The sequence below is a fragment of the Cherax quadricarinatus genome, chromosome 50 (assembly GCF_038502225.1).
Source record: "Cherax quadricarinatus isolate ZL_2023a chromosome 50, ASM3850222v1, whole genome shotgun sequence".
NCBI classification, from domain to species: domain Eukaryota; kingdom Metazoa; phylum Arthropoda; class Malacostraca; order Decapoda; family Parastacidae; genus Cherax; species Cherax quadricarinatus.
Genome location: NC_091341.1, coordinates 14,734,415 through 14,761,878, shown reverse-complemented (window position 1 = coordinate 14,761,878; position 27,464 = coordinate 14,734,415). Strand labels below are relative to the sequence as shown.

Here is a 27,464-nt window from a genome sequence, read left to right as displayed (position 1 = left end):
TTTTACCTATTCGGCACATTATATATATATATATATATATATATATATATATATATATATATATATATATATATATATATATATATATATATATATATATATATATGTGTGTGTGTGTGTGTGTGTGTGTGTGTGTGTGTGTATCAATAACACTGTACTGCATGGCATAACACTGTAAAACAGCGTAATACTGTAGAACGCAGAGTAACACTATACAACGTAACATCATACTATGTACCACATAATAATAATAAAGAGAAACAGGGACAATAGAAGACAGGAATAATTTCACTGAATAATTTCAGTGCCGAATAGGTAAAATTGGTCAGTTAGCAAGAACTCATTCAAAATTAAGTCCTTTCTAAAAATTTTCTCTCATACATTTAAAGATATATTTTTTCATTTACGTTAATGTAAAAAATAATAATTTCGTACCAAAAGAACCTAAGAAAACTTACCTAACCTTATTATAACAAGCTCAATTTAATTTAGCCTAATCCAACTAAATTCATTTTAGATAAGTTTACAATAATTTAATAATAAACAAACACAATGAAATATATATTTTTTCGTTAGGTTCAGAATGATTTTTGCGAAATTATTGCAAACACAAATTTTCGCTTGCCTTATTCGGCAAGAAGAGCGTTGCTATTGAAGTCAAAATCGCAAGTTTTACCTATTCGGCACGATATATATATATATATATATATATATATATATATATATATATATATATATATATATATATATATATATATATATATATATATATATATATATATATATATATATATATATATACATATATATGTGTGTGTGTGTGCGTGTTATTCCTAAGTTAGTATAAATACGAAGGGACGTGTGACTCGAATCATAGTCCATACACGTACTATGGTCAATACAGGGACCCAGGTTCGAGTCCCCGTCCATTTTTGTGTATTCATCAAGCCACTCATTACGACTCTCCTTGAAGCTAAGAAAACATACGTTACACTCAGTAGTAAACTTAAAGTTGTTGTTGTTGCTGCTGCTGCTATTTTTAATGTTATTATTTTGTCGTTATGCAATATAATAAAGAATGGGTTTAATGATGGAGAGAGACAGAGATTAATCTGGTTGATGTAAGATCTCGCGTCACCTGTCCCCACGTGACATTTAAATCACCCTCGTCACTGTTGCTGTCTGCTGCACCTGACTGTCGCTGTTTGCTTCACCTGATTGTTGCTGTCTGCCGCACCTGAAGCTGCCTGCTTCACCTGACTGCTGCTGTCTACTTCACCTGACTGTTGCTGTCTGCCGCACCTGAAGCTGCCTGCTTCACCTGACTGTTGCTGTCTACTTCACCTGACTGTTGCTGCCTGCTTTACCTGACTGCTGCTGCCTGCTTCACCTGACTGTTGCTGCCTGCCTCACCTGACTGTTGCTGTCTACTTCACCTGGCTGTTGCTGCCTGCTTTACCTGACTGTTGCTGCCTGCTTCACCTGACTGTTGCGGCCTGCTTTACCTGACTGTTGCTGCCTGCTTCACCTGATGCTGTCTGCTTCACCTGACTGATGCTGTCTGCTTCATCTGACTGTTGCTGTCTGCTTCACCTGACTGTTGTTGTCTGCTGCACCTGACTGTTGTTGCCTGCTGTGCCTGACTGTTGTTGCCTGCTGTACCTGATTGTTACTGTCTGTTGCACCTAACTGTTGCTATCTGCTGTACCTGACTGTTGCTGTCTGCTGCGCATGACTTGTTGTCTGTTGCACCTGACTGTTGCAACTGGCTGTTGTTGTCTGCTGCGCCTGACTGTTGCTGTCTGCTGCACCTGACTTGTTGTTTGCTGTACCTGACTGTTGCTGTTTGCTGCACCTGACTGTTGTTGTCTGCTGTACCTGACTGTTGCTGTACGCTGTACCTGACTGTTGCTGTATGCTGTACCTGACTGTTGCTGTATGCTGCATCTCACGGTTACTGCCTGATGTGCCTGATTGTTGCTGTCTGCTGCACCTAACTGTTGCTGTCTGCTGCATCTCACTGTTATTGCCTGATGTACCTGATTGTTGCTGTCTACTGCACCTAACTGTTGCTGTCTTCCTCCTCGGTATTGTTTCCCTAAAGTAACAACTCAGTGACAAAATTGTGTACGTTATGCTGTTAATGTTACGTTAGGTTATGTTCTGTTGTTACGTTATATTCTGTTATGTTACGTTGTGTTACATTATGTTATGTTATGCTGTGTTATACTATGATACGTTACGTTATGTTCTTCTAGGTTATGTTTAGTTATAATGTGTTACGCTGTTACGCTATGTTCTGTTATATTAGGTTTGGTTATTTGTTACGTTATATTATGCTGTGTTATGTTATGTTACGTTATGTTAGATTATGTTACATTACGCTGTGTTATGCTATGCTAAGTTACGTTATTTTAGATTATGTTATGTTACTTTACGCTATATTATGTGACGTTACGTTCTGCTATATTATGTTACATTCTATTATGTTATGCTGTGTTACATTACGTTATGTTATATTAAGTTACGTTACGTTATGTTACAAAGTTCAGTGGTTGTAACCTCATGAAGACGAGGATGTTGTGGTTGTCATGGTAACCTCTCCTGCTACCTGCATGTTTACCAATGTCATACCAATGCATATGAAGGTATACAAAGGTTATGAAAGTATATCATTGCATTCCTTTGTTTACAAAGTTATCAACAGTGTATTAGCAAGGAAATGTGTGCATTTTTGGCGTACATACTGAAAGGTGTATATCTCTGTGTATATAAACCGAGATGTGTATGTGTCTCAGTGTATACATACCGAAAGGTATATATACATTTCTTTGTATACAGAATTGTGTATGTCTCAGAATATATACACACCAACAGGTGCATATAAGCCCGAGGGGTATATCTTCTTAAGATGTGCGTATTTATACGTACATAAACTGAGATGTATACGTATATACTTCATTGTATATTCACAGTGAGGTGAATGAACCTGTGTTTACACACCAACAGGCGTACATTTCTCAAGTGTACAAACACCTAGATGTGTATATCTCTGCGTATACAAATGCATATTTCCGCGTGTATACACCGAGAGGCATAAACATTTATGCATCTACACCATGAGATGCATATCTCTCTCGCATATACAATGGAGGGTTTATCAATCTTAGTTTATCTTCACCTAAAGATGTATATCTCACAGTATATATATATATATATATATATATATATATATATATATATATATATATATATATATATATATATATATATATATATATATATATATATATATATATATATATATATATATATAATATATATATAATATATATATATATATATATATGTCGTGCCGAATAGGCAGAACTTGCGATCTTGGCTTAAATAGCAACGCTCATCTTGCCATATAGGACAAGTGAAAATTTGTGTATGCAATAATTTCGCCAAAATCATTCTGAACCTAACGAAAAAAGTATATTTCACTGTGTTTGTTTAGTATTAAATTATTGTAAACAAATCTAAAATATATTTAGTTGGGTTAGGCTAAAATAAATTGCGCTTGTTATAATAAGGTTAGGTAAGTTTTCTAAGTTCCTTTTGGTGCAAAATTAAAAATTTTTACATCAACATTAATGAAAAAAATATATCTTTAAACGTATAAGAGTAAATTTTAGAAAGGACTTAATTTTAAATGAGTTCTTGCTAATTGACCAGTTTTACATATTCGGCACGACATATATATATATATATGTATATATATATGTATATATATATGTATATATATATATATATATATATATATATATGTATATATATATGTATATATATATATATATATATATACAACCGGAGAGAATTACATCTGTCATTACGTAAACACCGAGGTGTAGTATGTACACTCATTCTGTGTACAGTAAACTCTCTTATAATGTTATTCAGTATAGTGTATTTATTTTGCAGATGCAACTGAAATGATGCATAGAGAATTGAATAGCACGTGCTACGAAGGAACGTGTTTTTAATGTACTTTTTTTCATCTAGAATCACAAGAAAATCGCAGTGTGTGGAAGATCTTCATAAGAGAGCTTAGTGTAAAGCGGGAAGTGTATATCTTCCAGTGTATAAACAGAAGTGTATATCTCCCAGTGTATAGACAGATATGTGTATCTCCCAGTGTATATACACTGAATCCCTATGTCAAGTACTAAAGTCGTCTTGACTGTAAATAAACAGGTAAACTACGACCTTAATGCTTAACGGTTGTCGGCGAGGCTGACCGCAATCGCAGCCCAATATATGTGCAAATAGGTGTATGTATATGTACATGTGTGTGTGTGTGTAGGTATGTATGTGTGCGCGTAGCAGTAAGTTACGGCTCCAGTGCGTACCTTTGAACGTCAATATATGTGCATACAGGTGTGTGTGTTCATGTACATGTGTGTGTGTGTGTGTGTGTATGTGTGTGTAGGAACGTGTGTATCCGAGTAGCAGTAAGTTACGGCTCCAGTTGGTACCTGTGAACGCCACAAGATATCTTCTAAGTTAATCCTCTCCGGGGCAGCCAAATGGCGTCCGTTGTGGTTGATTTCCCATTATCGTTTGCTCCACGCCTTAATCTAGATGATAACTTTGGCCCTGCGCCTCTCATCTCCTAGTCTGGCACGCGTTCCCACCAGAATATTAAACCTGGGCAGTTTTAAGAGTGGGTTTATGGCGCGATCTGTGACGCCAGAGGTTCACTCTAAATTCGCTGTCTACCTCAATATTCTGTCCTTTTACACTTTTTCTTCTGCACAGAGTAGATCCTAGTACAGTAGATACTAGCAGAGTGAATAATAGTAGAGTAGAAAATATTAGAACAGATAATAGTAGAGTAGATGGAAGTAGAATAGAAAATAGTACATTAGTGAAGTACATTAGAGAATAGTGTAGATAGCAGTAGAGAAGATAGCAGAGTAGATAGCAGAACAGATAATAGTAGAGTAGATAGTACAACAAACAATAATAGAGTAGATAGTAGTAGAGCAGATAGTAGAGGAGCTGACAGAAGTACAGTACATAACAGTAAAGCAGACATTAAACACCAGTAACATTTTATTAGCACTGTCAGCATTTTCTTACTAAATTTCGTATCATTTATTTCAATTTATTAATGAAAATATTAGGAAAAACACACAAGTTACAGAGGAATTCATTATCGAGACATGTTTTGCTGTGTAGAGCTTGATCAAACTACACAGATTGAAACGCTGTCATCGGTGTAATTTCCTCACAACACTGCCCTCGGTCGTGTGATGACCTCTCTTAGTGGAACTTTCTTTGGCTAACAGTTTAATCCCATTAAAAACAATATCATATAAGATGTGACTGGAAGGCCTTCAGATCTCTTTAAAAACAAAAGGTTAGCACACAAGTGTCTTTGATCATGTTATAAGGGATTATCATATCTCTATTGATTTCCGCGTTACTGAACGCCTCACTGAGTTGATACCACCGGTGGAGTGTCTGATGTTTGTGTTGTGAAGTATGTGTTGTCTATATGGTAGCATGTTCACTCACAAGATGAGCGACACTGACCAATACTGCCTTCATGATGTGACATGTTCACCCTCAGCACCTTCAAGCCCTATGGTTTTCCTTAATGATGAGATCTGCGTGTGTCCACTCCATAAGGTGAATGTGTGTCTCTGTGTTCAACACAAGCACTGCTCTGATTGTGGGTTTGACATCCGTGCTTAAATTTAAGTATTCTGGTGTGAAGGCTGCTGGATGCTTCACCAATGTTGAGTCCGTCACATCCTCCGCTAGGGATCTTGTACACGGCTGCTCCTGTGGTTGGTGTAGTGGTTGATGTTTGACCTAGTCAAGCCGCGTATGGTGTTGGATGTCATGACTGCCACACTTTTGTTCTCTCAGAGCCCGGGTTATAGCTATAAGGTATAAAGGTACCGACAAATCGTAAAATAAACACATTGCAAACATTTCAAAATTTTATATTCAGGATTATGCTGTTAACTGCGATATAAGTGGGGAGAATAATACGTTGGTCGCTGTGCTTCACTTCTGCAATCTAACACGAACTGAGAAGGAAGCCTGAGCTTGGTGAATAAACCATACCCCGGCCGGGATTGAACCCGCGGTCAGAGAGTCTCAAAACTCCAGCCCGTCGCGTTAGCCACTAGACCAGCTAGCCACAATAAGATTCGTCCAACTAGGTATATTTCTACACCATAGGAAGGTTAGCACAGGCACCACTGTGACCACAAATGCAAGTTTTTACAGACGAATCTCCAGCTAGCGTGGCCGTGACGAACTCTAGCTCAAGTCCCTTCACTGACCGCGGGTTCAATCCCGGCCGGGGTATGGTTTGTTTGCAATCGTGTCATTACGATTTCGTGAGTCTTGGTGAATATGTTGCCAAGTGAATTTCCCCTCATCTTCAAGAAACTTTGTGCTACTGTACATTTTATGTCAGCCCTAAGAAAAATACTTATGAGAACATGCACTCTTATCATGGTCTGAAAAAAGTGGAGATCATCTTCGTTTTGTGTAGACGTAAAATTTGACTGCGACAATCCCTACCCTTCCTTCTTTCACCCTATTCTGTTCTTTCGTTGCTAAATGACCAAACCACCTCAATAATCCCTCAACTCTCAAATAATTTGAGTTTTATTTCAAGGAATGGTAATTTGTCATACTGCTAGATAAGGATAGTTCGATGTAGGGTTCTACTGTGTTGAGGTCACGGTTGCGTTCTAGGTTCAATTGCCTAAGTATAACCGTCGTTAATGGATGGTAGTTATGTCAAGGTAGAAGGTGTTATCTCTCCAGAAGTCTCTTTCTAGTTACTGCACATGTAAGTCACACACTGAGACACACACACAATTATCTCTATTAAAGATACCCAAGTTTTACGCAGGTGTCTTATTCACTTATCTATATTATCTACCCATCTTCACAGTCTCTATCCATCTTTATTATCTTCCTATCCCTCCCGCTGGTATCTATTCCAGTGCGCGGTATCACTGCATCTGAACATAAGGTATCCATCTGAGCGTAAACTAACCCAGGTATCAGGACTCTAGCCACGCTCCCTCCCGCAGCTTACAAATACTCACACATTCGCTCCTGGCCAATACAGCTCCATCCATTACTGCAATAAACAATATTTTGCTACATGACCAGACTACGCCGCCCCCGCCACAGTCTGTCTCCCTCAGTGTGTGTGTGTGTGTGTGTGTGTGTGTGTGTGTGTGTGTGTGTGTGTGTGTGTGTGTGTGTGTGTGTGTGTGTGTGTGTGTGTGTGTGTGTGTGTGTGTGTGTGTGTGTGTGTGTGTGTGTGTGTGAGCTCCAGCTCTTGGCTTCGCCAATACCGCTGCAACCACCGCCGCCACAGCCACCACCACCACACACCACCACTACTACACACCCCCACCACCACACACCACCATGACACACCACCACCACTACTACACACCCCCACCACCAAACACACCACCATGGCACACCCCCACCACCAAACACACCACTATACCACCTCGACACACCCCACCACCACCCTCACCAAACACACCACCACCACACACTCCTACACCACCACCACACCCCCCACCACCAAACACACCAGAAGCAGCTGGTGTTAATCCCTGGCTGTGACTCAGTATGCTGTGAGGGAGCCGGGGTGAGAGGCAAAGAAACCCGCCAGGGAATAGTAACCACACTTTAATTGACCACGATTGTCTACAAGGGTCAGCTGTGAGGTGGCTGGTCTAGTGAGGGAGGTAGGGAAGATTAGTGGTGGAGGTGGGGGAGACTGTTGGTGGAGGTGGGAAGACTGGTGGTGGAGGTAGGAAGACTGGTGGTGGAAGTGGGGGAGACTGTTGGTGGAGGTGGGAAGACTGGTGGTGGAGGTGAGGGAGACTGGTAGTGGAGGTGGGGAAGACTGGTGGTAGAGGTGGGGAAGACTGGTGGTGGAGGTAGGAAGACTGGTGGTGGAGGTGGAGGAGACTGTTGGTGGAGGTGGGAAGACTGGTGGTGGAGGTGGGGAGACTGTTGGTGGAGGTGGGAAGACTGGTGGTGGAGGTGAGGGAGACTGTTGGTGGAGGTGGGAAGACTGGTGGTGGAGGTGGGGAGACTGTTGGTGGAGGTGGGAAGACTGGTGGTGGAGGTGAGGGAGACTGGTAGTGGAGGTGGGGAAGACTGGTGGTAGAGGTGGGGAAGACTGGTGGTGGAGGTAGGAAGACTGGTGGTGGAGGTGGGAAAGACTGGTGGTGGAGGCGGGGAAGACTGGTGGTGGAGGTGGGGAAGACTGGTGGTGGTGGGGAAGACTGGTGGTGGAGGTGGGGAAGACTGGTGGTGGAGGTGGGGAAGACTGGTGGTGGAGGTGGGGAAGACTGGTGGTGGAGGAGGGGAAGACTGGTGGTGGAGGTGGAGAAGACTGGTGGTGGAGGTGGGGAAGACTGGTGGTGGAGGGGAAGACTGGTGGTGGAGGTGGGGAAGACTGGTGGTGGAGGTGGGGAAGACTGGTGGTGGAGGTGGGGAAGACTGGTGGTGGAGGGGAAGACTGGTGGTGGAGGTGGGGAAGACTGGTGGTGGAGGAGGGGAAGACTGGTGGTGGAGTTGAGGGAGACTCGTGGTGAAGTATACAATTTTTCAAAAAATTAGATACATCCGCAGCGTGCTGCTACCTTGTTCTGTATGACAGCTACGTAGCGGGAACAAAAGCTAGCTATGTTCCCTGTCATCATCCATCACACAACGTGAATATCATACAGAGTGTTGAAATCTGTCAGGCTGAGCTGACAGCAGACATCAGAAGGGCAACGAGAACATTGTGTTGTATTCCATTAAGGTTGATAAACGTAACAGTTGTGCAACACCTGACTGTCTTTATTATGAAAACGTGTCGCCAACCAGTGGCATTATCAAGTTATTACAGAGATTATACTGAGGGTAGTGGAAGATGAAGCAATCAGTCCCTCAGCCTTGACAGGGATTCAATCACTTAGCCTCGATCTGAATCAGACATGAGGATGGACAGTGAGCACTGGAAGATGGGGTAATAAGTCCCTCAGCCTGGAGCCAGATAAGAGATGCAGCAGTAGAAGGCATCGTCACAGGAGGAACCCACTTGTGGAATTTTAAAAGTTTCTAAGCCCCTGGACGAACCCTTGGGCATAGCCTACTTCGACTAATGGATCCCGCTTACTTGCGACGATTCCTTCAACTGCTGCACCTCTCTCCTGGCTCCAGTACATAAGTATCCAGCTTAGTTCCTCTGCTTCAGATTGCTCTAGACTGAGAGCCAGAACACCTTCTATCACTTTATATCAGAGCTGAGGGACTGATTACCCCTTATTCCACTGTCTGCCGCATATAACCTCTATATTGGCTTGATAAAGCCACTGGTTGGCGACACGTCTTCATAATACAGATACGGAGGTATTGTACACGTGTCTAATTCATCAACTTGACTATACTGTATACCATTAATGCCACAATTCCATTAAGGGTTCAGCAGCTAAGGGGAGCTCCAAATTTATCGTTCCAGTAGAGCTGGAGTTACTTGGAAATCTCCATTTCCCAGGATGGCCCATCCCTTACCCAGGAACAATTATATTTTCTATGAAGATCTTCGAGGACCAAGGAAACAAAAATTATATATAGAAGAGATGTAAAAAAGAAGAGATGAGAGGAGCGGAGGGGGAGGGAGAGAGAACTGACTGCATTATACATTTAAGAATTTATACAAGCACATTCACTGTGGTAACATTCTCTCGGCAGTTTAAGACTACATTATATGCTTGACTGCAGGGCGGGATTAAGGCATGGGTTGTAAGGGCTGCAGCCCAGGGGCCTCCGCCAGCTGGAGGGCCTCCAGAGATTCAGTGAAAAGTGTTCACAGTTAATGCTGTTTATAAATATAATATGTTATTACATTACGTTTATGATCAACTGTTGACTGTTGTGATTATTTTTTTTAGTTTTGAAAATTTCACTGGAGGTCCTCACAGTACCTGTAGCCCAGGGGCCTCACAATACCTGTAGCCCAGGGCCTCACAGTACCTGTAGCCCAGGGGCCTCACAGTACCTGTAGCCCAGGGGCCTCACAGTACCTGTAGCCCAGGGGCCTCACAGTACCTGTAGCCCAGGGGCCTCACAATACCTGTAGCCCAGGAGCCTCACAGTACCTGTAGCCCAGGGGCCTCACAGTACCTGTAGCCCAGGGGCCTCACAGTACCTGTAGCCCAGGGGCCTCACAGTACCTGTAGCCCAGGGGCCTCACAGTACCTGTAGCCCAGGGGCCTCACAATACCTGTAGCCCAGGAGCCTCACAGTACCTGTAGCCCAGGGGCCTCACAGTACCTGTAGCCCAGGGGCCTCACAGTACCTGTAGCCCAGGGGCCTCACAGTACCTGTAGCCCAGGGCCCTCACACTACCTGTAGCCCAGGGGCCTCACAGTACCTGTAGCCCAGGGGCCTCACAGTACCTGTAGTCCAGGGGCCTCACAGTACCTGTAGCCCAGGGCCCTCACAGTACCTGTAGCCCAGGGGCCTCACAGTACTTGTAGCCCAGGGGCCTCACAATACCTGTAGCCCGGGGGCCCTCACAGTACCTGTAGCCCAGGAGCCTCACAGTACCTGTAGTCCAGGGGCCTCACAGTACCTGTAGCCCAGGGGCCTCACAGTACCTGTAGCCCAGGGGCCTCACAGTACCTGTAGCCCAGGGCCCTCACACTACCTGTAGCCCAGGGGTCTCACAGTACCTGTAGCCCAGGGGCCTCACAGTACCTGTAGCCCAGGGGCCTCACAGTACCTGTAGCCCAGGGGCCTCACAGTACCTGTAGCCCAGGGCCCTCACACTACCTGTAGCCCAGGGGCCTCACAGTACCTGTAGCCCAGGGGCCTCACAGTACCTGTAGTCCAGGGGCCTCACAGTACCTGTAGCCCAGGGCCCTCACAGTACCTGTAGCCCAGGGGCCTCACAGTACTTGTAGCCCAGGGGCCTCACAATACCTGTAGCCCGGGGGCCCTCACAGTACCTGTAGCCCAGGGGCCCCACAGTACCTGTAGCCCAGGGCCCTCACAGTACCTGTAGCCCAGGGGCCTCACAGTACCTGTAGCCCAGGGGCCTCACAATACCTGTAGCCCGGGGGCCCTCACAGTACCTGTAGCCCAGGGGCCCCACAGTACCTGTAGCCCAGGGGCCTCACAATACCTGTAGCCCAGGGGGCCTCACAGTACCAGTAACCCAGGGGCCTACAAAATTTTAATCCGGCTGTGTAAACTTGAGAATACCCACCTGCACAAGCCTGGACCTCAAAATCCCCATCATTTATAGTAAGTGACGCTGACGTCTAGTCCGCGCTACCAAAAATGCGATAAACCACATGTCGTGTTTTATTCACATACTTGTTCATGTATATAACCACTAATTTACATACAGCCTGGAATCCGTTAATGCTTCCAAGTCTCGGATGAAAGCACATCTGTCTTCCAGAGCTGATGATCCTGATGACCATGCTGTCACTCTTATGATCCTGATGACCATGCTGTCACTCTTATGATCATACTGTCACTCTTATGATCATACTGTCACTCTTATGATCATACTGTCACTCTTATGATCATAGTCACTTATGATCATACTGTCATTCATATGATCATACTGTCACTCTTATGATCATACCGTCACTTATGATCATACTGTCACTTATGATCATACTGTCACTTATGATCATACTGTCACTCTTATGATCATACTGTCACTCTTATGACCATACTCTCACTTATGATCATACTGTTACTCTTATGATCCTGATGATCATACTGTCACTCTTATGATCCTGATCATCATACTGTCACTTATGATCATACTGTCACTCTTATGATCATACTGTCACTTATGATCATACTGTCATTCTTATGATCATACTGTCACTCTTATGATCATTCTGTCACTTATGATCATACTGTTACTCTTATGATCATACTGTCACTTATGATCATACTGTCACTTATGATCATACTGTCACTGATGATCATTATGTCACTTATGATCATACTGTCACACTTATGATCATACCGTCACTTATGATCATACTGTCACCTATGATCATACTGTCACTTATGATCATACTGACATTCTTATGATCATACCGTCACTTATGATCATACTGTCACCTATGATCATACTGTCACTTATGATCATACTGACATTCTTATGATCATACTGTCGCTTATGATCATACTGTCATTTATGATCATACTGTCACTCTTATGATCATACTGTCACTTATGATCATACCGTCACTTATGATCATACTGTCACCTATGATCATACTGTCACTTATATTCATACTGACACTCTTATGATCATACTGTCGCTTATGATCATACTGTCACTTATGATCATACTGACACTCTTATGATCATACTGTCACTTATGATCATACTGTCACTCTTATGATCATACTGTCACTTATGATCATACTGTCACTTATGATCATACTGTCACTCATATGATCATACTGTCACTTATGATCATACTGTCACTTATCATACTGTCACACTTATGATCATACTGTCACTTATGATCATACTGTCACTTATGATCATACTGTTATTTATGATCATACTGTCACTCTTATGATCATACTGTCACTCTTATGATCATATTATCACTCTTATGATCATGCCGTCACTTATGATCATACTGTCACTTATCATACTGTCACACTTATGATCATACTGTCACTTATGATCATACTGTCACTTATGATCATACTGTTATTTATGATCATACTGTCACTCTTATGATCATACTGTCACTCATATGATCATACTGTCACTTATGATCATACTGTCACTTATCATACTGTCACACTTATGATCATACCGTCACTTATGATCATACTGTCACTTATCATACTGTCACACTTATGATCATACTGTCACTTATGATCATACTGTCACTCTTATGATCATACTGTCACTCTTATGATCATACTGTCACTCATATGATCATACTGTCACTTACGATCATACTGTCACTTATCATACTGTCACTTATGATCATACTGTCACTTATGATCATACTGTTATTTATGATCATACTGTCACTCATATGATCATACTGTCACTTATGATCATACTGTTATTTATGATCATACTGTCACTCTTATGATCATACCGTCACTTATGATCATACTGTCACTTATCATACTGTCACACTTATGATCATACTGTCACTTATGATCATACTGTCACTTATGATCATACTGTTATTTATGATCATACTGTCACTTATCATACTGTCACTTATGATCATACTGTCACTTATGATCATACTGTTATTTATGATCATACTGTCACTTATGATCATACTGTCACTCATATGGTCATACTGTCACTTATGATCATACTGTCACTTATCATACTGTCACTTATGATCATACCGTCACTTATGATCATACTGTCACTTATCATACTGTCACACTTATGATCATACTGTCACTTATGATCATACTGTCACTTATGATCATACTGTCACTCTTATGATCATACTGTCACTCTTATGATCATACTGTCACTCATATGATCATACTGTCACTTATCATACTGTCACTTATGATCATACTGTCACTTATGATCATACTGTTATTTATGATCATACTGTCACTCATATGATCATACTGTCACTTATGATCATACTGTCACTCTTATGATCATACTGTCACTCTTATGATCATACCGTCACTCTTCAATGTAAACTTTAATGTATCTGAGCTATCGATATCGTTGCAGTTAACAGTATTATTATTATGATAGTCATGGAGAAAGCTCAAAACCCATATGGGTTACACCACATTATCTAATGATGGACTTAATGCTTGGTAAGTATAATTAATACGTAATTAGTTTACCTGGCGCATGGTAAGTCACGGTAATTATATTTGTGGTTAATTAATGTGAGGCTTGTGAAGCGGCCTCATTACCGAGCTATTAGTTTCCAGAGATTTCCCAATTCGTCATTTTTGAGTGATATTTAGTTTTGGAGATTTCTCTGGGATATGTCACTTTGAGAGTTTGAGAGAAACGTATTTTTGGATAAAAAAAAAGTGTATATTACTTTGAGAGCTACGCAGTTTTAAGATGCTCTGTTGTGTAATGTGAGTCTGCCTCATCATACCTAATTTTGAAGAGATGCTCCCGTATACAATTTTCTGTATTGGTAACTCCATTACTAGTGTACAGTGCAATACCAGTGTACATTGTAATACCAGTATAGTGTAATACCAGTGTACATTGTAATACCAGTATAGTGTAATACCAGTGTACAGTGTAATACCAGTAAAGTGTAGTACCAGTGTACAGTGTAATACCAGTATAGTGTAATACCAGTGTACAGTGTAATACCAGTATAGTGTAGTACCAGTGTACAGTGTAATACCAGTATAGTGTAATACCAGTGTACAGTGTAATACCAGTATAGTGTAGTACCAGTGTAGAGTGTAATACCAGTGTACAGTGTAATACCAGTGTATAGCGTAATACCAGTGTACAGTGTAATACCAGTGTACAGCGTAATACCAGTGTACAGCGTAATACTAGTGGAGTGTAATATCAGAGTACAGTGTAATACCAGTGTACAGTGTAATACCAGTGTACAGCGTAATACCAGTGTAGAGTGTAATACCAGAGTACAGTGTAATACCAGTGTACAGTGTAATACCAGTGTACAGCGTAATACCAGTGTAGAGTGTAATACCAGTGTACAGTGTAATACCAGTGTACAGCGTAATACCAGTGCACAGTGTAATACCAATGTAGAGAGTAATACCAGAGTACAGCGTAATACCAGTGTAGAGTGTAATACCAGTGTAGAGTGTAATACCAATGTAGAGTGTAATACCAGTGTACATTGTAATATCAGTGTAGAGTGTAATACCAGTGTACAGTGTAATACCAGTGTACAGTGTAATACCAGTGTAGTGTAATACCAGTGTAGAGTGTAATACCAGTGTACAGTGTAATACCAGTGTACAGCGTAATACCAGTGTACAGTGTAATACCAGTGTAGTGTAATACCAGCGTACAGTGTAATACCAGTGTACAGTGTAATACCAGTGTACAGCGTAATACCAGTGTACAGTGTAATACCAGTGAACAGTGTAATACCAGTGTACAGTGTAATACCAGTGTACAGCGTAATACCAGTGTACAGTGTAATACCAGTGTACAGTGTAATACCAGTGTACAGTGTAATACCAGTGTACAGCGTAATACCAGTGTACAGCGTAATACCAGTGTGCAGTGTAATACCAGTGTACAGTGTAATAACAGTGTACAGTGTAATTCCAGTGTACAGTGTAATACCAGTGTAGTGTAATACCAGTGTACAGTGTAATACCAGTGTACAGCGTAATACCAGTGTACAGCGTAATACCAGTGTACAGTGTAATACCAGTGTACAGCGTAATACCAGTGTACAGCGTAATAACAGTGTACAGTGTAATACCAGTGTACAGCGTAGTACCAGTGTACAGCATAATACCAGTGTACAGCGTAATACCAGTGTACAGCGTAATACCAGTGTACAGTGCAATACCAGTGTACAGTGTAATACCAGTGTTCAGTGTAATACCAGTGTACAGCGTAGTACCAGTGTACAGCGTAATACCAGTGTACAGCGTAATACCAGTGTACAGCGTAATACCAGTGTACAGCGTAATACCAGTGTACAGTGTAATACCAGTGTAGTGTAATACCAGTGTACAGTGTAATACCAGTGTACAGTGTAATACCAGTGTACAGCGTAATACCAGTGTACAGCGTAATACCAGTGTACAGTGTAATGCCAGTGTACAGTGTAATACCAGTGTACAGCGTAATACCAGTGTACAGTGTAATACCAGTGTACAGTGTAATACCAGTGTAGTGTAATACCAGTGTAGTGTAATACCAGTGTACAGCGTAATACCAGTGTACAGTTTAATACCAGTGTACAGTGTAATACCAGTGTAGTGTAATACCAGTGTACAGTGTAATACCAGTGTACAGCGTAATACCAGTGTAGTGTAATACCAGTGTACAGCGTAATACCAGTGTACAGTGTAATACCAGTGTACAGTGTAATACCAGTGTACAGTGTAATACCAGTGTACAGCGTAATACCAGTGTACAGTATAATACCAGTGTACAGTGTAATACCAGTGTACAGTGTAATACCAGTGTACAGCGTAATACCAGTGTACAGCGTAATACCAGTGTACAGTGTAATACCAGTGTAGTGTAATACCAGTGTACAGTGTAATACCAGTGTACAGTGTAATACCAGTGTACAGTGTAATACCAGTGTACAGCGTAATACCAGTGTAGTGTAATACCAGTGTACAGCGTAATACCAGTGTACAGTGTAATACCAGTGTACAGCGTAATACCAGTGTACAGTGTAATACCAGTGTACAGTGTAATACCAGTGTAGTGTAATACCAGTGTACAGTGTAATACCAGTGTACAGCGTAATACCAGTGTAGTGTAATACCAGTGTACAGCGTAATACCAGTGTACAGTGTAATACCAGTGTACAGTGTAATACCAGTGTACAGTGTAATACCAGTGTACAGCGTAATACCAGTGTGCAGTATAATACCAGTGTACAGTGTAATACCAGTGTAGTGTAATACCAGTGTACAGCGTAATACAAGTGTACAGCGTAATACCAGTGTACAGTGTAATACCAGTGTAGTGTAATACCAGTGTACAGTGTAATACCAGTGTACAGTGTAATACCAGTGTACAGTGTAATACCAGTGTACAGCGTAAAACCAGTGTACTTTGTAATACCAGTGTACAGCGTAATACCAGTGTACAGTGTAATACCAGTGTACAGTGTAATACCAGTGTAGCGTAATACCAGTGTACAGTGTAATACCAGTGTAGTGTAATACCAGTGTACAGCGTAATACCAGTGTATAGTGTAATACCAGTGTACAGTGTAATACCAGTGTACAGTGTAATACCAGTGTACAGTGTAATACCAGTGTACAGTGTAATACCAGTGTACAGCGTAATACCAGTGTACAGTGTAATACCAGTGTACAGTGTAATACCAGTGTAGTGTAATACCAGTGTACAGTGTAATACCAGTGTACAGTGTAATACCAGTGTAGTCTAATACCACTGTACAGTGTAATACCAGTGTACAGTGTAATACCAGTGTACAGCGTAATACCAGTGTAGTGTAATACCAGTGTACAGTGTAATACCAGTGTACAGTGTAATACCAGTGTACAGCGTAATACCAGTGTACAGTGTAATACCAGTGTACAGTGTAATACCAGTGTACAGTGTAATACCAGTGTACAGCGTAATACCAGTGTATAGTGTAATACCAGTGCACAGCGTAATACCAGTGTACAGTGTAATACCAGTGTACAGTGTAATACCAGTGTACAGTGTAATGCCAGTGTACAGTGTAATACCAGTGTACAGTATAATACCAGTGTAGTGTAATACCAGTGTACAGTGCAATACCAGTGTACAGTGTAATACCAGTGTAGTGTAATACCAGTGTACAGTGTAATACCAGTGTACAGTGTAATACCAGTGTACAGTGTAATACCAGTGTACAGTGTATTACCAGTGTACAGTGTAATACCAGTGTAGTGTAATACCAGTGTACAGCGTAATACCAGTGTACAGTGTAATACCAGTGTACAGTGTAATACCAGTGTACAGTGTAATACCAGTGTACAGTGCAATACCAGTGTACAGTGTAATACCAGTGTACAGCGTAATACCAGTGTACAGTGTAATACCAGCTTACAGTGTAATACCAGTGTAGTGTAATATCAGTGTAGTGTAATACCAGTTTACAGTGTAATACCAGTGTAGAGTGTAATACCAGTGTACAGTGTAATACCAGTGTACAGCATAATACCAGTGTACAGCATAATACCAGTGTACAGTGTAATACCAGTGTACAGCATAATACCAGTGTACAGCATAATACCAGTGTACAGTGTAATACCAGTGTACAGCATAATACCAGTGTAGAATGCAATACCAGTGTAGAGTGTAATACCAGTGTAGAGTGTAATACCAGTGTAGAGTGTAATACCAGTGTAGAGTGTAATACCAGTGTAGAGTGTAATACCAGTGTACAGCATAATACCAGTGTAGAATGCAATACCAGTGTAGAGTGTAATACCAGTGTAGAGTGTAATACCAGTGTAGAGTGTAATACCAGTGTAGAGTGTAATACCAGTGTACAGTGTAATACCAGTGTACAGCGTAATACCAGTGTACAGTGTAATACCAGTGTAGTGTAATACCAGCGTACAGTGTAATACCAGTGTACAGTGTAATACCAGTGTACAGCGTAATACCAGTGTACAGTGTAATACCAGTGTACAGTGTAATACCAGTGTACAGTGTAATACCAGTGTACAGCGTAATACCAGTGTACAGTGTAATACCAGTGTACAGTGTAATACCAGTGTACAGTGTAATACCAGTGTACAGCGTAATACCAGTGTACAGCGTAATACCAGTGTGCAGTGTAATACCAGTGTACAGTGTAATAACAGTGTACAGTGTAATTCCAGTGTACAGTGTAATACCAGTGTAGTGTAATACCAGTGTACAGTGTAATACCAGTGTACAGCGTAATACCAGTGTACAGCGTAATACCAGTGTACAGTGTAATACCAGTGTACAGCGTAATACCAGTGTACAGCGTAATAACAGTGTACAGTGTAATACCAGTGTACAGCGTAGTACCAGTGTACAGCATAATACCAGTGTACAGCGTAATACCAGTGTACAGCGTAATACCAGTGTACAGTGCAATACCAGTGTACAGTGTAATACCAGTGTTCAGTGTAATACCAGTGTACAGCGTAGTACTAGTGTACAGCGTAATACCAGTGTACAGCGTAATACCAGTGTACAGCGTAATACCAGTGTACAGCGTAATACCAGTGTACAGTGTAATACCAGTGTAGTGTAATACCAGTGTACAGTGTAATACCAGTGTACAGTGTAATACCAGTGTACAGCGTAATACCAGTGTACAGCGTAATACCAGTGTACAGTGTAATGCCAGTGTACAGTGTAATACCAGTGTACAGCGTAATACCAGTGTACAGTGTAATACCAGTGTACAGTGTAATACCAGTGTAGTGTAATACCAGTGTAGTGTAATACCAGTGTACAGCGTAATACCAGTGTACAGTTTAATACCAGTGTACAGTGTAATACCAGTGTAGTGTAATACCAGTGTACAGTGTAATACCAGTGTACAGCGTAATACCAGTGTAGTGTAATACCAGTGTACAGCGTAATACCAGTGTACAGTGTAATACCAGTGTACAGTGTAATACCAGTGTACAGTGTAATACCAGTGTACAGCGTAATACCAGTGTACAGTATAATACCAGTGTACAGTGTAATACCAGTGTACAGTGTAATACCAGTGTACAGCGTAATACCAGTGTACAGCGTAATACCAGTGTACAGTGTAATACCAGTGTAGTGTAATACCAGTGTACAGTGTAATACCAGTGTACAGTGTAATACCAGTGTACAGCGTAATACCAGTGTACAGCGTAATACCAGTGTACAGTGTAATGCCAGTGTACAGTGTAATACCAGTGTACAGCGTAATACCAGTGTACAGTGTAATACCAGTGTACAGTGTAATACCAGTGTAGTGTAATACCAGTGTAGTGTAATACCAGTGTACAGCGTAATACCAGTGTACAGTTTAATACCAGTGTACAGTGTAATACCAGTGTAGTGTAATACCAGTGTACAGTGTAATACCAGTGTACAGTGTAATACCAGTGTACAGTGTAATACCAGTGTACAGCGTAATACCAGTGTAGTGTAATACCAGTGTACAGCGTAATACCAGTGTACAGTGTAATACCAGTGTACAGCGTAATACCAGTGTACAGTGTAATACCAGTGTACAGTGTAATACCAGTGTAGTGTAATACCAGTGTACAGTGTAATACCAGTGTACAGCGTAATACCAGTGTAGTGTAATACCAGTGTACAGCGTAATACCAGTGTACAGTGTAATACCAGTGTACAGTGTAATACCAGTGTACAGTGTAATACCAGTGTACAGCGTAATACCAGTGTACAGTATAATACCAGTGTACAGTGTAATACCAGTGTAGTGTAATACCAGTGTACAGCGTAATACAAGTGTACAGCGTAATACCAGTGTACAGTGTAATACCAGTGTAGTGTAATACCAGTGTACAGTGTAATACCAGTGTACAGTGTAATACCAGTGTACAGTGTAATACCAGTGTACAGCGTAAAACCAGTGTACTTTGTAATACCAGTGTACAGCGTAATACCAGTGTACAGTGTAATACCAGTGTACAGTGTAATACCAGTGTAGCGTAATACCAGTGTACAGTGTAATACCAGTGTAGTGTAATACCAGTGTACAGCGTAATACCAGTGTATAGTGTAATACCAGTGTACAGTGTAATACCAGTGTACAGTGTAATACCAGTGTACAGTGTAATACCAGTGTACAGTGTAATACCAGTGTACAGCGTAATACCAGTGTACAGTGTAATACCAGTGTACAGTGTAATACCAGTGTAGTGTAATACCAGTGTACAGTGTAATACCAGTGTACAGTGTAATACCAGTGTAGTCTAATACCACTGTACAGTGTAATACCAATGTACAGTGTAATACCAGTGTACAGCGTAATACCAGTGTAGTGTAATACCAGTGTACAGTGTAATACCAGTGTACAGTGTAATACCAGTGTACAGCGTAATACCAGTGTACAGTGTAATACCAGTGTACAGTGTAATACCAGTGTACAGTGTAATACCAGTGTAGTATAATACCAGTGTAGTGTAATACCAGTGCACAGCGTAATACCAGTGTACAGTGTAATACCAGTGTACAGTGTAATACCAGTGTACAGTGTAATGCCAGTGTAGTGTAATACCAGTGTACAGTGTAATACCAGTGTAGTGTAATACCAGTGTACAGTGCAATACCAGTGTACAGTGTAATACCAGTGTAGTGTAATACCAGTGTACAGTGTAATACCAGTGTACAGTGTAATACCAGTGTACAGTGTAATACCAGTGTACAGTGTAATACCAGTGTACAGTGTAATACCAGTGTAGTGTAATACCAGTGTACAGCGTAATACCAGTGTACAGTGTAATACCAGTGTACAGTGTAATACCAGTGTACAGTGTAATACCAGTGTACAGTGCAATACCAGTGTACAGTGCAATACCAGTGTACAGTGTAATACCAGTGTACAGCGTAATACCAGTGTACAGTGTAATACCAGCTTACAGTGTAATACCAGTGTAGTGTAATATCAGTGTAGTGTAATACCAGTTTACAGTGTAATACCAGTGTAGAGTGTAATACCAGTGTACAGTGTAATACCAGTGTACAGCATAATACCAGTGTACAGCATAATACCAGTGTACAGTGTAATACCAGTGTACAGCATAATACCAGTGTACAGCATAATACCAGTGTACAGTGTAATACCAGTGTACAGCATAATACCAGTGTAGAATGCAATACCAGTGTAGAGTGTAATACCAGTGTAGAGTGTAATACCAGTGTAGAGTGTAATACCAGTGTAGAGTGTAATACCAGTGTACAGCATAATACCAGTGTAGAATGCAATACCAGTGTAGAGTGTAATACCAGTGTAGAGTGTAATACCAGTGTAGAGTGTAATACCAGTGTAGAGTGTAATACCAGTGTAGAGTGTAATACCAGTGTAGAGTGTAATGCCAGTGTACAGTGTAATACCAGTGTACAGTGTAATACCAGTGTAGACTGTAATACCAGTGTAGTGTAATACCAGTAGAGAGTAATACCAGTGTACAGTGTAATACCAGTGTACAGCATAATACCAGTGTAGAATGCAATACCAGTGTAGAGTGTAATACCAGTGTAGAGTGTAATACCAGTGTAGAGTGTAATACCAGTGTAGAGTGTAATACCAGTGTACAGCATAATACCAGTGTAGAATGCAATACCAGTGTAGAGTGTAATACCAGTGTAGAGTGTAATACCAGTGTAGAGTGTAATACCAGTGTAGAGTGTAATACCAGTGTAGAGTGTAATACCAGTGTAGAGTGTAATGCCAGTGTACAGTGTAATACCAGTGTACAGTGTAATACCAGTGTAGACTGTAATACCAGTGTAGTGTAATACCAGTAGAGTGTAATACCAGTGTACAGTGTAATACCAGTGTACAGTGTAATACCAGTGTAGAGTGTAATACCAGTGTACAGTGTAATACCAGTGTACAGTGTAATACCAGTGTAGAGTGTAATACCAGTGTACAGTGTAATACCAGTGTACAGTGTAATACCAGTGTAGACTGTAATACCAGTGTGCAGTGTAATACCAGTGTAGAGTGTAACCTTCACAGAGTTGCGCTTATTTTGCTTACATTGAACCCTCGAAAAGTTCAGTTACATAAAACTCTTCGGTCTTGCGATGATACATTTCACTCGTTGTTTCAGTCTCCGAACTTGCGATACACATAGTATCTGTAGTTTACCTGTAGACAGTTCTGGGGGGTTACTGCCCCACGGACTGGTCCCAGACTAGGTCTCCTGGTTGACGGTCTAATGAATTAGGCTGTTAGTAATGGCCGTATGCAGTCCAATGTAGTCAACACAGTCCGGTTGATCAGGAACTGACTTTAGTAACTTGTGGAGTTCCCTCTTGAAGGCAACCAGGGATTTCTTGGTAATTCCCTTATGCATGTCTGGAAGGTGTTGAAAAGTCATGGTATCTTTACACCTAATATGTTATCTCTTAAGAGTACTCATGGCACTCCAGCTTTTCATTGAAATTATTTAATTGTGCTGTATTTCTGAGTGTAGATCAGGAATCAGCCCCTCTAGAATTTTCCAGGTGTAAATAATGATGTATATTTCTCCAATGAGTACAGTTCGAGGGACTTCAAACGTTCCCAGCCAGAACTACAAATCTGCCTGGTTTAAAAGGGCTCTTCATGCACGGCAGTACTCCAGTCTAGTGAGAGCAAGTGACTTAAGGAATATCATCACTGGCTTGACATCTCTTGTTTTGTAGGTTCTAGTTATTCAGCCTATCATTTTCATAGTTGATGTGATAGTAACATTATTGTAACCCTTGAATATACTCTGATATTATCACACTTAAGTCCTTCACATTAATTTTCCACTCTACTGAGTGGTTTAAGTTTGCTTTATGCTTCATTCCAATTTTGATGTCCTTAAATTCTCCATATCGGAGTAACTGAAATTCTTTTTCATAGAATATCATATTATTGTCTGTGAACCACTAGGAGACTTGGTTTATATCAGCTTGGAGATTTTCTGTCCCCAATGGATGTCACAATCATACAAATTCTAGTATCGTCTACAAAGGCTGATACAGTATTATGAATTATGTCTGTTGGATACGAGGGTGAAAAAGAGGATGTGAAAACTTTTGAGAGCTCTACTCTTGAAGCCCCGCTAACCTGGTCAATCAGGTTGTTGCTGTCTCGGCCCACAGGCTTATATAACTATTACAATCTGGCAAATCTGACATTTGTTTCTGGAAGTGAAACAAATTTCCAATTAAAAATGCCTACAGTGTGCCGGAATCACCTATATCTGGTGGAAGCAGAATCTTGGACCACAAATGTTGACACAATATTCTCTGACTTTACATATATTAACCCTAATATTTACTGGGTTTATTCTACACTTCCCCCGGCATCTCTCACTTCAGAAAGATGTTATGGCATTATTTAGACTAGGGACCTGATCCACAAGTAATCTCCATGTATGCATTACCAGGCACCTATCTTCTCTCCGTTCCAAAGAGAACATTGTAAGTGCCTTGAGACGTTTCAGGGGTAGATATTTGATTAATTATTTGCAGGCAGACAGCGGCCTCTGTACATTTCCTCTGAGCACAAAACAATATTACAGACATGAGAGCACAAGTGATCTGAGTAGCATCATAATAAGCGTGGCTTCCCTTGTATATCAGTGGTAGTATGTACAGACAACCATGTTAATAATACACAACATGCGCTGTATGGCATTTAGTTCAGAAGACGTTTCGCCCACCAGGGATTTTATTAATTGATTAAAAAGGTCAGTAATTTAAATCAGTACCACCACCAACAAGGTCAGTAAGATCACTACCATCAATATAGGTAGTAATATCACTACCTTCCTTTGACCTGTACTCCTTGGAACTCAGGCGAGAAAGATACATCATAAAATACACTTGGAAATTTCTAGAGGAACTAGTCCCAAATTTGAACATGGAAATCACTCCCTGTGAAAGCAAAAGACTCGGCAGGCGATGCAACATTCCCCCAATAAAAAGCAGGGATGCCATGAGTACACTAAGAGATAACACAATAAGTGTCAGGGGCCCAAGAATGTTTAACTGCCTCCCAACATGCACAAGGAAATTACCAATAGACCCCTGGCTGTCTTCAAGAGGGAGCTCATAAGCACCTAAAGTCAGTACCTGACCAGCCGGGCTGTGGTTTGTACGTCGGTGTGCGTGCGGCCAGAAGTAACAACCTGGCTATTCAGGTCCTGATCCACCGCGCGCGGTGGCGTTGACCCTCGGAATACCCTCTCGGTACACTATCAACACGGACAGTAATATTATTACCACTATCAACAATGGCAGCAATACCACTACCACCATCAACACGGACAGTAATATCACTGCCACTATCAACACTGACAGTAATATCAATACTACCATCAACACAGGCAGTAAGTACAATAAAGTCAGTGCCACCATTAACAATGCCAGCCACCACATGAGTAACATTAGCCGGCTACAGTGGAGACGATAATGTACACAGGACTCGTCACTACATCTCATAAGTAATAGCTCCCAGGTGTGCGCTTTTACTGCTGGGAACTTTCCTTTATTCCTTGATGAATGTTGTATGATTATTGTAGTGGTGGTGTCTGATGCCTGCTGGTGTATGATGTGAATCTGAACTCTGGTAAGTGCAATTAAGCACACGCGAGGTGGTATACACGTAGGAACGCACGTGAACACACACACACACACACACACACTGTGATCAGGGATTAGTCTCGTTGTAGCTGTTTCTCCTCATAGTTCCTTGCTCTTAGCTCATGGGATTAATCTCGTTGTAGCTAAGTTTTACTCAATAATTTTTCATTCATTTGTATGTTTGTATGAATCGCTATGTAACTTTTATAAATCATAGATGAAAATCATCGCCAGATTAACAATACTCGCAATCAACGAGAGGAAGAATAACTCCAGTGTTTCTGGTAGACTCTGACACACATCACCTTCGCTTCGCTTATTGAGTGAATTAAGGTCACATCGGCCTCCATGAATAAGCCTATTGCCTAGAAGTAAGAAGACAAAGATGCGAACTGCTGACTAGACTTTGATGAAGCTTGATAAAGCTAGTTGTGTTTTGTCACGGAGTCGCATCTGCTGACAGCATATCTACTATTAGCATAAGGCGAAGACTTCTCTATTTTCCTTACATATCCACTATCCTGGTAAGCCGAAGGAGTGTCTGTTTTCCTGACATATCCACTATCCCAATAAGCCGAAGACTTGTCTATTTTCCTGACATACATTATCCTGGTAAGCCGAAGGCTTGTTTATTTTCCTGACATACCTATCCTGATAAGCCAAAGACTCGCTCGTTTTCCTGGTATCCCCACTTCCCTGATAAGCCGTAGCGGTGACAAGCCAAGAGTTCCTCTACCACATACTTCACTTGTCTGGAGTGATCTTGTAATATCAAGGCCATAGCTGAATATATCATTCTCACAATGAAATCTTGACTAAGACATTGAATGTGCCGACACACGATTAACACCGCATTAACTTCTTTCTTTGACGAAGTAACAAGGGTCACTTAGGCACCCCTTAGGGGCTGTGGGGGTACCTCATTCCACTGTTTAGCACGCTGTGTGGGGTACCTCATTCCACTGTCTAGCACGCCGTGTGGGGTACCTCATTCCACTGTCTAGCAAGCTGTGTGGGGGTACCTCATTCCACTGTCTAGCACGCTGTGTGGCGTACCTCATTCCAGTCTAGCAAGCTGTGGCGTACCTCATTCCACTGTCTAGCACGCTGTGTGGGGTACCTCATTCCACTAACACGCTGTGTGGGGTACCTCATTCCACTGTCTAGCATACTGTGGGGTACCTCATTCCACTGTCTAGCACGCTGTGTGGCGTACCTCATTCCACTGCCTAGCATACTGTGGAGTACCTCATTCCACTGTTTAGCACGCCGTGTGGGGTACCTCATTCCACTGTCTAGCACGCTGTGGGGTACCTCATTCCACTGTCTAGCACGCTGTGGGGTACCTCATTCTACTGTCTAGCACGCTGTGTGGGGGTACCTCATTCCACTGTCTAGCAGATTGTGGGGTACCTCATTCCACTGTCTAGTAGGCCTGGGTGGGGGTACTTCATTCCACTGCCTAGCACGCTGTGTGGGGTACCTCATTCCACTGTCTAGCACGCTGTGTGGGGTACCTCATTCCACTGTCTAGCAGGCTGAGCGGGATTCTCACTCCACTTGTGCAGTGTTGCTCACAGACAAGGGAGGTGCCACCCCAGTCTTCTCTCTATCTGCTTTATAAATGTTCAACCCACAGCTTTGTTGACCTGTCAGTGTGAGAGATGATGAATGACTGTGTTGCTCATGTCGACGACTGCAACAACAAGAATACATCGTGCACATGAGCGTGCACATACATATGCTTATACGTACAAGATTCACACGAGCGTATACGCAAACAAACAACTGCGCACGCATCCAAGTCTCGTTGGTTGGTTAATGGGGGTTTAAAGTCTATCGATTACCTGAATGTCATTAAGGCTGCACTCCTGTCTCGTTGGTTGGTTAATGGGGGTTTAAAGTCTATCCATATCGAGAATCATTAAGGCTGCACTTAACCTTTTCACCACCAGACAAGAATACTTCAATCCCTAAAACATGGATTAAAGTAAACTCTCAGTATATATACGCTGAGAGAAATACACCTCAAGGTGTATTAATTAATCCTGTATAATCTACTCCCTTATTTTTCATCTCTTTACAGCCTTAGGTAAAGCTTTTCTTATTTTTTCCCTAGTAAATATAAACATGTAGCTAATAATTGTGTGTAAGGTTTTTGATTGATAAGGGCTTCTGATTATTAAGTATTTATAGGTGAATGTTCTTAATTATCATCTGATCCCACAAGCGTAGGATTTCTGACCTACTTCTTATCATCGGTCACACTCCTAGATAAAGTGTCCTGATTGCCTCTCAGATTACCCTAGCTGGGTAATCAGAGAGAGTCCATTCACTCTGATTTCCATATTTTTTTTTTATTAAGTTCATCGCTATGTGGGTTGCCGGGCGTATGGTACAAC

General features: G+C 41.5%; 1 protein-coding gene across 1 annotated transcript in view; it reads left to right on the top strand.

The window, feature by feature from the left end:
• Window positions 1-27,464, top strand: part of LOC128695473 (protein Wnt-4-like) — a 90,917-nt gene that overhangs the window by 57,125 nt on the left and 6,328 nt on the right. The gene's annotated exons all lie outside the window — the stretch shown is intronic.